The following is a 12151-nucleotide window of genomic DNA, read 5'->3' as shown; positions in this document are numbered from 1 at the left end:
AACTCGTCCACATCTTAAGTGTATACATCAGGTTTTCCAAGACAGAAATTTATACCTAGCAATATTTACACAAATCCAAACACAATATCTTTTTATGAATTGATGAAAACTTCTGATATATATGAACTAATAGGTTTAGCTAAGTTTTGTAAAACTGTTCTTAAATTATTTCATGCCTGAACTTCCTACAATGTAAACATTAAACGATTTTTTTTATACAACCGTCAGTACTGTCCATATCAAAGTTCTTTTTGTGGTTCATTATGTTAACTGTTCACATGTTGATTTGTTCAATTGTTAAACTTTTATTGTACTAACATACCCCATGTGGGGGCTTTAGTGAAAATAAAAGTTTCAAAGTTTCAAAGTTTCAATGTTCACTATATTGTTGAACTTCAGAAAATTAATTTCTTGTTTGTGTTACTAAATATCAGAAACATAAATAACATATGTTATGGTTATATTATGTCCACACAGTTTAAAGATTTGTTTGGTTAACCCACAGGTGTTTGGGGACAAAGTATTTTAATTGAAAAATCTCTCTAAAACTGACCTTTTATAAAAATTCACACTCTCTGATTCTTTAAGTATCAGGGAGTGTGAATTTTTATAAAAGATTAGTTTTAGGTTAAATTTAGGATTTTTCAATTGTAATACTTTGTGAATGTGTTGTAGAAAAATATTTTATATTAAAAAAAAAGTCGGAGAACCCTTGGGATACGGAACGGGGGGGGGGGGGTCCCGTCCTCTTGCACCTGTCGGTTAAGCTTTGCTTTTACCCTTCCTAGGTAAACCATTCGTGATTTTTATTAAAAAAATGAATTAGTAAAAGTTTTTAATATTGTGACACTTTGTTTTATATACTATAAGAATTTAAATAATTATATCGGATGAAATTCAAATTTACTCATTCATCAGTTCATAGTTCATGAGAGATTTTCAAAGAAAGAAGACAATCATGTATTTTGTTCATTAATTATTTGAAGACAAAACACGATAATGGGAACAAACGTTTTACTTTAGGAGTGTATCCGGCCTCTTGCGAATGTTAATAAATACAATGAGCATTACTGTAGAAATCGAAATAATGATATTTAATGTATGAAACATAGAATATTATATTAGATATCTATGGAAAGCCATAGGGGACCCCCATGTCATGTTCTATATGTTCCATTGTAAATCAATCCTGGCCGGTCAGGATATTAATCATGACCATGTCAAGATTTCAAACATGACCAAGCCATGATTTTTATCATCTTGACCAAGTCAGGATTGATAACATGACCAACCTATCTTGGGCAAGTCAAGATTTATAACATGGCCATGCTATCTTGGCCAAGTCAGGATTGATAACATGGCCATCCTATCTTAGCCGTGGTCATCATATAACATGACCAACCTATCTTGGCCAAGTCAAGATTTATAACATGGCCATGCTATCTTGGCCAAGTCAGGATTGATAACATGGCCATCCTATCTTGGCCGGTTATCATATAACATGGCCATGCTATCTTGGCCAAGTCAGGATTGATAACATGGCCATCCTATCTTGGCCGGTCATCATATAACATGGCCATCCTATCTTGGCCAAGTCAAGATTTATAACATGGCCATGCTATCTTGACCAAGTCAGGATTGATAACATGACCATCCCATCCTGGCCAAGTCAAGATAACATGACCACCCTATCTTGACCAGGTCATGATTTAATCTTGACCAAGTCAGGATTGATAACATGGTCATCCTATCTTGGCCGGGTCATGATTCAATGTTGACCAAGTCAGGATTGACAACATATGCCCATCCTATCTTGGTCGGCCAGGATTGCATTGCGCCAGGATATATTACTTCCAAACGCAGCCAAGATTTCTTCAAGCGTCAATCCTGGCCAAGTCAGGATGTATTTCTTCAAACGCAGCCAAGATTTCTTCAAGCGTCAATCCTGGCCTTGCGCCAGGATGTATGACTTCCAAACGCAGTCATGATTTATTCAAGCGTCAATCCTGGACAAGTCATGATGTATTTCTTCAAACGCAGTCAAGATTTGAAGTCATGATTGCATTGCGCCAGGATGTATGACTTCCAAGCACAGTCATGATTCGCTTTAGTATGATAATATGTAAGCGCTTCCCTAACACTGAAAAACCGCTAAAATGTGTATTGGGTTTCCAGCCTTCCCGTTCATCTCAGCTGGCAAGTAAGGTAAGTTCAGTGATTTTTCCATTATAAATCTTTATGAATAGCTTAGTTTGCTGTTCTAAATATTTATTTTACGCAATGGTTATTTGGAATAAATCGTATGAACAGCATATTCCAACAATCTAAGACATTCAGCAGATTTCATCGAGGAAATTCGAATTTGTCTATCGACACGTTTGTTACACAATTAAAATAAACGGCTCTTTAATTTTTTTATGCAGTTACGAACATAAAGAAATATGGTATTTTAGTTGCATTTAGAATCAAGTTGTTTTACAATACATTCCAAAGAAATTTGTTTACTCTCATTCAAATATATAGAACTTTGGGGCTAAATTGGAAGGGGGGCTTCATCCTGCTATATACGGATAAATTACAACACTTACTGCATTATATTTTTGCAATTTAAAATTTAAACATATCATTTAATATATACATTTTTTTTCTTTTTAGTACCAAGTAACAGCTAGTGATTTGTGTGTACTGAACCATCAACATATTAAACTGTCCAAGACTGGTGATAGATATGTAGGTAGGTTTTCCTTTACTTCATGTAATTTTGGGCAAATACATTAATCTTGAATTTTATAATTATGTCTTTTTATGAAAAGATGCTTTTAATACATGTATTCATATTAATTAAAAAAATAATTATAGTAGCAAACAATGTTTGTGCAATTTCTTGTATTGAAAAAAATATAGTTTCTTGAAAATTTAAATATACATGTACATGTATCCTTTTATATTATTTGCAGATACACATATATATGACTTATGCATGTATATTACAAATGTATTAATTATTAATAGTATTTTAGATTGACGCATGCTGACTGGGGATTATGAGTATGGATAACCATTTTGCAGAATTAGGAATGTGCAGCTGAAAGTGGTACACTTCATTTACAAGCATTTCAAATTTATAATTGTTTTAACAAAAAGGAAACCAGCAATCATACATAATGGAATTACTTATACAGATATATATGTTTTCCAATGTCAAGGTCAAAGACCAAAGGCCAAGACTGATGTCAGCTTGAAAGAAACTACTCTGTGTATTGGATTTGCAAGATAAAAGATGATGAATTAAAGCACCAGTTTCAAGTCCAAAGGTCAGTACAGTAAAACACAGTTAATGTGAACATGCTTACAATGAATTGATGCTTACAGCGAATTGATTTTCATTGTCCTTGGCTTTAAATCACATTGTGAACTTAGCAGATATAACAAATAATGTTTGTAATGAAGTTAACAACTTGCATTGAATTTCATAATTTTTTAATTTACATATAAAGTTACAAGATGATAATCACAGAAGTTTCTATTTATATTGCTAATCATGTATTGTTTCTTCTTATTCGAAGATCAAAAAGCACCATTTAGGTCAAGGTCAACTCCAAATATTGGTTAAAACCTAATTTGTACCAACAACTGAATCTAGAAGAGGGCAGTCTTGATAGGACACCCATAAAAGAGCTAAACAGGTATAGTTTACCAATTTCAAGTTCAAAAGTTTGTACATTTATCATGCCCCTCTTTGAAGAAGGGAGGGCATATTGCTTTGCTGCTGTCTTCTGGTCGGTCAGTCAATCTGTCTGTCTGTCGGTCCACCAACAGTTTCCATTCATTTTCTTCGCAGAGGTTGCACATACTGAAATGAAATTTGGTATACAGATTTATCATATGAATATCTAGGTCAGGTTCTGTTTTGGGTACGATCGAGCAATTGTTGACAGAGTTATGCCCCTCGAACTTAGAAAAGTTCCAAGTATGTGCAGTTTCTATTCATTTTCTTCGCAGAGGTTGGACATACTGAAATGAAATTTGGCATATAGATTTATCATAAGAATATCTAGGTCAATCTCTGTTTTGGGTATGATCGAGCAATTTTTGACAGAGTTATACCCCTTGGACTTAGCTTTCTGTTCATTATCTCTGCAAAGGTTGTACAAATAAATTACTGATATATCATGAGAAACATGTTTTTGCCAAAGGTGTGATGTAGAAGATTGGTTGATGCATCTCAGATAGTACCGGTAGATGACCCCTATTGATTTTAAGTTCAAAAGGTCAATTTCATTTCAATGTACACTGCCCATAACGTATACTGCCCATAATAAAGGCTTTTGCACCCCGTAGCATAATGTATGTCCGAGGGGAGGGGGGGCATAAGTGTTTCACAAACATCTCTTTTAGATTTAGGTATAAGGGGCCTGTTTTACAAAACAACTAAAGACTAAGACCAGAGACATACAAGCAAAACACAGCGATTCACAACTCAGCCATTATTAACTCGCCTGAGCCAATGGCTCAAGTGAACTTTTCGGATCAAAATTTTTCCATGGTCTGTCGTTGTCATCAATAACTTTTATACAAATTCATCCCATTCCCAACAATCACTGGACCAATTTAAATTAAATTTGGTACAGAGTGTGACTGGGTGAAGTAAATTAAAGTTTGATCAAACAAGAGGCCCATGGGCCACATCACTCACCTGAGCACATAAGCTAGGGAAAAAAAGCAAAAATCAGTAATTTATAAGGGGGGGGGGGGGCTTGATGATGCTTCTGTATCAATATAACATATAGCTTTGCTGTTCTTGAGCACAAGATTTCTTCCTATATATTCATTTGTATAAATTTGATCTCCCATTGTGGCCCCACCCTACCCCCGGGAGCCTTCATTTGAACAAATTTGATTCTACACTACCTGAGGATGCCTCCATATCAATATGACTAATCATGGCTTTTCTGTTCTTGAGAAAAAGATTTTTTTCCTATATATTCCTATGCAAAACTTTGACCCCCCATTGTGGCCCCACCCTACCCTCAGGGGGTTATGATTTGAACAAACTTGAATTTACACTACCTGATGATGCTTCCATATAAATATGACCTATCATGGCTTTTTTGTTCTTACGAAGAAATTTTTAAAGATATTTTCCTATAGATTTCTAAGTAAAACTTTTATCCCCCATTGTGGCCCCATCCTACCCCTGGGGGTCATGATACACAGATAGTGTAGATTCAAGTTTGTTCAAATCATAACCTCCGGGAATAGGCTTGCACTGCAGTTAGTGATCAATTTAGATTTTACTTGGGATTATATCTAAAAAAAGAATCTGCTGATGAACATGAAGGGCCACAAATATGCAGGTGGGTGTTGTGGCCAATGAGCCCCTTTTTTTTTTACTTTGACCTTTGTTATGTAATAAGTATATGTGTTAACTGCAATCAAACTTTTACATCTGAAAGCAATATTTTTAGGAATAAAACACAGGATATTTGGTTAGAGAATATGAAGGCTTCAAGAGTATGACATAAAATCAGCTGTAAAGTAGCAAACTGGAGATAACAATGGCATTTATTCTGTGGATAATTTAATTGCTCCTTTTATAGTCATGCATTGTGCATGGACCCACAAATTTTTTTCCAGGGGAGGCACACCTACTAAAAATGCCTCTCAAAAAAATTGACTACCTAACTATACAAAGTTGGTAATTTTGAACACTCCGGGGGGGGGGGGGGGGGGGGGGGGGGGAGGGTGTTCTAGACTCTCCCTGGATCCATGCATGATTTATAACTTGTATTTTTTCATTAATTACTTGTACATATTGTATGAAAGGTTATCAATAGTTACTATAGGTGACATACAAGCTGATACATTAATATGTAAATCCTTCAGTTGAAATCAAAATGCCAGTTAGACTAAAGATGATACATGTATGTAGATGATTGGGTTTTTTTTCAGGATTGATGTGGAAGCCCGGATGCTTAGCTGTGCCACTGAGTTCATTTCCTGTGGATGTTGTGTGCTTGGTGCATTGCAATAAGGACATATAACCCATAGAATTCACTTGAATAATATGGAAAGAGATTGCTTTGGCAAAACTCATTTTATATATTTTAGAATAACTTTGTCAAAGATCAAGTTTGTTTGGATGACATTCTGATGCAACAACATATTTTTATGCATAAAATCTTGTTATTTACTTGAATGGTCAAAGGATCAAGACAGTTGATATGAGTTTGAATGAAGCACATTTACTTTGGTATTTGTTAAGTTAATTGGAATATTTTCACTTTGTATAATAGGTTGACAAATGTAGATTTTATTCTCAGTCAAGATTGATCTTTAAGTTTTACATCCAAACAATAAACTCTTTTGTTTTGGACAAAAAAATTATTTAAACATACAGACTGTATTCTGAAGACAAATGCAAAGAAACAATTATAGATTGTTAATTAAGGATAAATAACACAAACTTTTTTTCCCCAAAATTCAGATATCTTTGCTAAATTAGGTGCCTTTCTCACTTTGGAATTAATATTTGTATAGTTAAACAACTTAATGTTTGGCCAAGGTACATTATTTGGCAAAAAGTGCAAAAATGCAACTTTACAGTTCAATATGTTTTTTTGAAAAGTTTATAAAATGTATTCAGTTTTCTTGCTTCAAAGTTTCTGGGGACATTTTCAAGAGTCTATTTTTACATTCTACTAAATTAAAATTTATTAATTACATTTCCATTGAAAGAAATATTGAAAAAATACCAGTGTAACTCTTCTGTGTGGAAGATAAGAAAATTTGTTTGTGGTGTGTATCTTTATTAATGTCAGTTGCTCAAATTCAAAAGGTCTAGATTATAAAAATGAAAATAATGTGGGGCCTTGTATGTCTGTCCATTTTTTAAATTATACATGTTTAAGGCCATATAATATATATGATTCATATTTGGTCAGTATTTGAAAATTTATTTGGGGAATGAATGAGCATAAACATTTTACTAAAGTGCTAACAATTTTTCACATATTTTAATTTTAATATTGAATATACATGTACATGCTCAGTCTGATCTATGTTTCATGTATCTTTTCACAAAATTATGAACACTCCAAATAAATTAATGTTTTCACTCTATTCTTTTTCCATGCAGACATTTGTTAGGTCACCTGAGTCACTCAGGTGACCTTTTGCAATCTGTTTTTGTCCGTTGCCGTTCGTTGGTTGAAACTTTTGAACATTTTCAAATTCTTCTCTGGAACCGTTGAACCAATTTCATCAAATTCATCTTTGGACAAAGGGGGACAAAAATTGTGAATTTCATGATCCCCACCCCCATTGGGCCTGAGGGGGCCAAAACCATTAAAATTAATGCAATTTTCAAAAATCTTCTCTACTCCTAAACATCAAGCATTCAAATTGTTTTCGTGATTATAACATACTATGAGCCCTTTACCTTTGCCTCTTCCAAAATTGTGAATTTAATTTCCCCTGGCTCAGGAGTTCTAGTGTTAAGGTGGGGCTCTATTGATTGTATAGTAAAAATGCATTAATTCTGAAAATCTTCTTCTCTGCTCCTGGGTATTGTTTAAACAAACTAAGTGCATGGTTATGATAAGCAAAGATGCCTCTTCCTAAATTTTGAAATTCATGGCCCCAGGGTCGGGGGTTCTGGTGAAGGGGATGGGGGCTCTATTGATTATATAGTGAAAAAGCATGATTTCTTTGAAAATAGTTTATTTTGCTCCTGGTTATAAAGCAAAGAAAGCAAGTGTATAGTTATGATGAGCAAGAGTGCTTCTATCCAGAATTGTGAGTTTCATGCCCCCTGGGTAAGATACTCTGATGTAAGGGTGGGGTTTTATAAAACAGTGAAAATGCATTATTTATATTTAATAATCCCCTCTGCTTCTTGTGTTGAGCACAAAGGCTCAAAGAGCTAATGCTACGGGCATTTGTGGTTTGTGTGTAAAATTTAGAATATGGGCTATATCTCAAGAACCCCTTGGCCGATTTTTGTCAAATTTGTCAGAGTGTCCTTGACTGAAGGGCTCTCATTTAAACTAAAACAAGGGATGTGACCCTTAAACAAGAGGAGATAACTTGGAAAATAAAACCAAAAGCTAAAAAATCTTCTCAAGAACCATTGGGCAGATTATCACCAAATTTACATACAAGAATAGGATATGTTGTAGATTAAAAGTTGCTCAAGGCATCACCCTGGGGCAAAGGGTGCGGTCTCAAGGTCACTTCAAAGTTGACCAAAAATTATGTTTTGTTTGATAAACTTTGATATTTTGCTTACTATAAGGATTAGGATAGTGAAATCTTGTCAATATTGATGCACCTTAGGACCTCATATCATGTTGACTCAAAAGTAGGTCAGTGACCTCCTTTTTAAATTTTGCAGGCATTCGTTTTCAAATTGATCATCAAACTTTGTCAGTTGATGCATCTTGGGTCCTAGTAGAACGTCAACTGAAAAGTAGGTCACCTTTACCTACTTTTTTGAATTTTCCAAAACATTTAAGGTCATTATTTAAGGTACTGTGAGGATTAGAATCGCCAAACCTTGTAAGTTGATGCATCTTGGAACCTTAAAACACATTTATTTAAAAGTAGGTCACAGTGACCCACTTTTTGAATTTTGCAGACATTGGTTTTCAAATAGTTTCAGAGGAGGGATATTTTGGACACTTCAGGGCCTATTATCATCAAACTTTGTCAGTTGATGCATCATGGGTCTTATGAGAATGTGAACTGAAAAGTAGGTCACTGTGGCCTACTTTTGAAATTTTATGGCTGTATTTAAATATTTCAGGTACTAATTGGCTAAGAATCATCAAACTTTGTCAGTTGATGTATCTTTGGTCCTCAGACTAAGTGTGTCAAAGAATGAATCCTCATAACACTGCTTTCTCGCCCCTTTTAAATGCAGAATTTTACCTTTTCAAATCAGAACGTTGTTATATTTTAGCTTAAGTCTTCAAGCATAGTCTGTAGAGATACTCATAAAAGATTTTTTGGGGAAAGAGACTTTCAATATATACATTATATCGATTAAATAAAATCGTATACTTCACTGTAAAATCCCGGTTTCGCCATTACAGCTAGGTAGGTCATTGTATTATTTGAATGAGAAGGCGGAGCGTCTCTCAAGCGTGCGATTAGTATGAATACATTAGCGTGTGTTCGAAGTGTACTAAGTTTTATGATTAACTGACACCTAAAAAGTCTTTTTCATGCTAGAGACCGACAAAATATAAGCATACATTTTTAATTTGGCTGGCTTAACTTTGATTTCTTTTCTGCTTAACTTACGAGTCATATTTGAAATGATTTAATTACTAGAAAATCGTTAAATTATTTATATATTAAATACACAATGGAATTTGGAAACAGAACGTATAACGAAGGATATACTATTTTTCACACTTTAAAGAAGCCTTTTTTTTTGAAAAAGAAATGATTAATCCATTGAAGCTTATTACGTACATAATTAGAAATTGTTCATACATATATATATATAATTTTGCAAAATCCGAGTGCTACAACAAATACACGTAGGCGGTTGAATTATGATATAAAACTAAACTCGGTGTATAAAAAATAGATAGTTAAGACAGTGAAAATTTAAACGTTAATTAAACGTCAGTATAACGTCAGTATCATCGCTGGTGGATAAAGAAACATCCGTGTCAGTGTACTTTGTACAGTCCAAATTGCATTGCTTCAAAAAATCCTGTTTATTCACGCCAGACAAGTTAATATGATCTTCCTCAATTAGGAATTCATTAATTGTCGTAATCCACTCCTGTATTTTTTGATTTTAACAAACTCTCTCCCTGTAGTAAGATAAGTAATAAATCACTCCGAGGTATTTAACGCCCTTTTTCATTCGACTGATTTTTTTTTTTACTAATATCTAGATCGGACATGTGAAAGGGTCATACAAATGCATGTTCTTGCTTTTAAACATTATGCTTTAAAAATACCTGCGAACATGGACTTTCTTTTACATGAACTAAAAAAAAAAAAAAAAAAATTGTAAAATTTTGTGGTGCCGATGTAAAAAGTTATAGCATTTGCTTCAGAAGAAACCTGAAGCTTCCTTCTATTCAAATTAGGGGTGCTTTTTGTGCAAATGTATTCATCCAGTGACTTTTCATCCGATACACAGGTTTTTTGAGCGCTCCGTACTTCAATTTCTTTCCCTGAAGGTTTCTTCTATTGGAAGTATGCATTTGTGCACTTGTAACAAAAATTTATTTTTCTAAAGATATGATGAATTGGTGTTTTTCAAATAACGGACTTTAAAATTAATGACAGTTTTAACTGAAAAAAATCTTTCATATCTTCCAAGGCAATGAACGGAGCACCGATGTATATTTAGGAACAAGGGCAAATGTATAATATATACCCACAGTAATTTAAATTTTAAAATTCTGGCCTGGAGGTTATAAAATTTTTTGAGTACATACTCCGTTCTCAAACTCATATTCTATTCTCCGATACCATAAACATACTCAAAATTTATATACAACTTAGAGTGGAATTTTGGAGCATGAGTATGGTTTTGGAGTACGGAGTATGAGTTTGAGCACGGAGTGCGTACTCAAAAAGAGTTTTATATCCTCCAAGCCTGTATTTATGAGACACAAGCAGTAAGTGCAAGCTATATGCTACAGGACTGCAATATAAATTGATATATAAACCCCCCCCCCCCCCAAAAAAAATCAAACAAAATCGACTGAAAATATTAACACATCTTAATCATAAAAAAAGTTTTCTCCCAGAATTTTAATTACCCATTTGAAAAATGATTTGACCATCGATAGGTCGCAGACACTAGACACAATGTCGCTTAGGTGTGCTCAAAGCGTGGAAGTGAATAGATTTGAGTCACGTGTTCAGTGCTTTGTTATTCATGAGGTCAAAGACGGGTTGAAATTTGTAAATAAGGTGCCTTTACTATGGAGACAAGCACCAGTGATTTTGCACCTTTTAGGAAAATAACAAATGAGCGCAAGACTGTTTCAATTTCTTTCATGAATGTAAATGACTAGTGTAACTCTTTACATTGACCGTATTTACGACAACTTGAAACATCCATGCGCTCATATAAAAAATGGGCTTGCAAAACGGGGGTGTGGCCTACAGTCTATGTTTGTTTGTTTGTATGTTGTTTAACGTCCCTCTCGAAAATTTTTCACTCATATGGAGACGCCACCACTTGCCGGTGGAGAGCTGCAAATTTTGTCCTATACTCGGCACTTACGGCCATTGAGCAGTGAGGGATCTTTTTCGTGCCAGCACCTTCTGCGACACGGGACCTCGGTTTATACGGTCTCATCCGAAGGACCGGTCTCCACGTCCCGCAGTGGGATTCGAACCCGCGACGTAAGGATCAACTCCTTACTTCGCGACTCTAGAGCAGACGCTCTAACCACTGCGCCACGCGGGCTAAAGTCTATGAGAAATCGATGTAAACAACATACCCCTGCTATATTAATCACATAAATACCTAATTACAGCGCAAGGAAGTAAAAAATGAAATTGAAATTAATAAACTACAATGTTTGATGGAAAGATTGAGGCAAAAATGTTTAGAAAATCTTTAATTTTTTTGTAAATTAATGGGGGGGGGGGGGCAAAATTGGACGTTTAAACGATTCATCCTTTAAAGTGGTCTCTGTGACCTACTTTTAGAATTTTATGGATATATTCAAATACTTAAACACTAATTGGCCTAGAATCGTCAGCCTTTGTCAGTTTATGCATTTTGGGTCCTTGAAGTATTATTAAGATAATAAAAGGTTTAGAATCATCGAACTTAGTCAGATTAGGAATCTTGGGTTATCAGAGTATTCTAACCAAAATGTAGGTCAAATTGACCTACTTTAGGGATTTCAAGGCTTCAACTAAATTATATAGGATACTAAGAGGCTTCAAATAGAAGTGATACATTGTACAATTTATCAGAAGATCCATTCAAGGTCCTTGGGGCTCTTGTTACATGTAGTTAACAACTCTGCATGGTTAACATCTGTCTTTTCTCAGAAAATACAACACAATATATATGCTTTAACTCTTTTTGCATTTCTTTAAAAATTCAGTTTCAGACTTTAATAACATATGCAAAGGTAAATAACAGCAACCCCCCTTC

General features: G+C 34.5%; 1 long non-coding RNA gene across 2 annotated transcripts; it reads left to right on the top strand.

Annotated features, from left to right (window-relative positions):
* The first annotated feature begins 1511 nt into the window (after positions 1–1511).
* On the top strand, positions 1512–7094 carry LOC133201084 (uncharacterized). 2 transcript variants are annotated; one of them, XR_009723036.1, is made up of 6 exons: positions 1512–2205; positions 2656–2734; positions 3021–3094; positions 3207–3314; positions 3567–3686; positions 5953–7094. It is a non-coding gene; the product is annotated as an uncharacterized LOC133201084 (long non-coding RNA). The 2 variants fall into 2 exon arrangements; XR_009723037.1 differs by having other exon boundaries at positions 3013–3094.
* Positions 7095–12151: the final 5057 nt, after the last annotated feature.

The sequence above is a fragment of the Saccostrea echinata genome, unplaced genomic scaffold (genome assembly GCF_033153115.1).
Source record: "Saccostrea echinata isolate AGI-Se365-2 ecotype Australia unplaced genomic scaffold, CSIRO_AGI_Sech_v1 ptg000042l, whole genome shotgun sequence".
Lineage (NCBI taxonomy): Eukaryota > Metazoa > Mollusca > Bivalvia > Ostreida > Ostreidae > Saccostrea > Saccostrea echinata.
The sequence above is the reverse complement of the archived record's forward strand: the minus strand, read 5'-3'. Positions and strand labels throughout refer to the sequence as shown.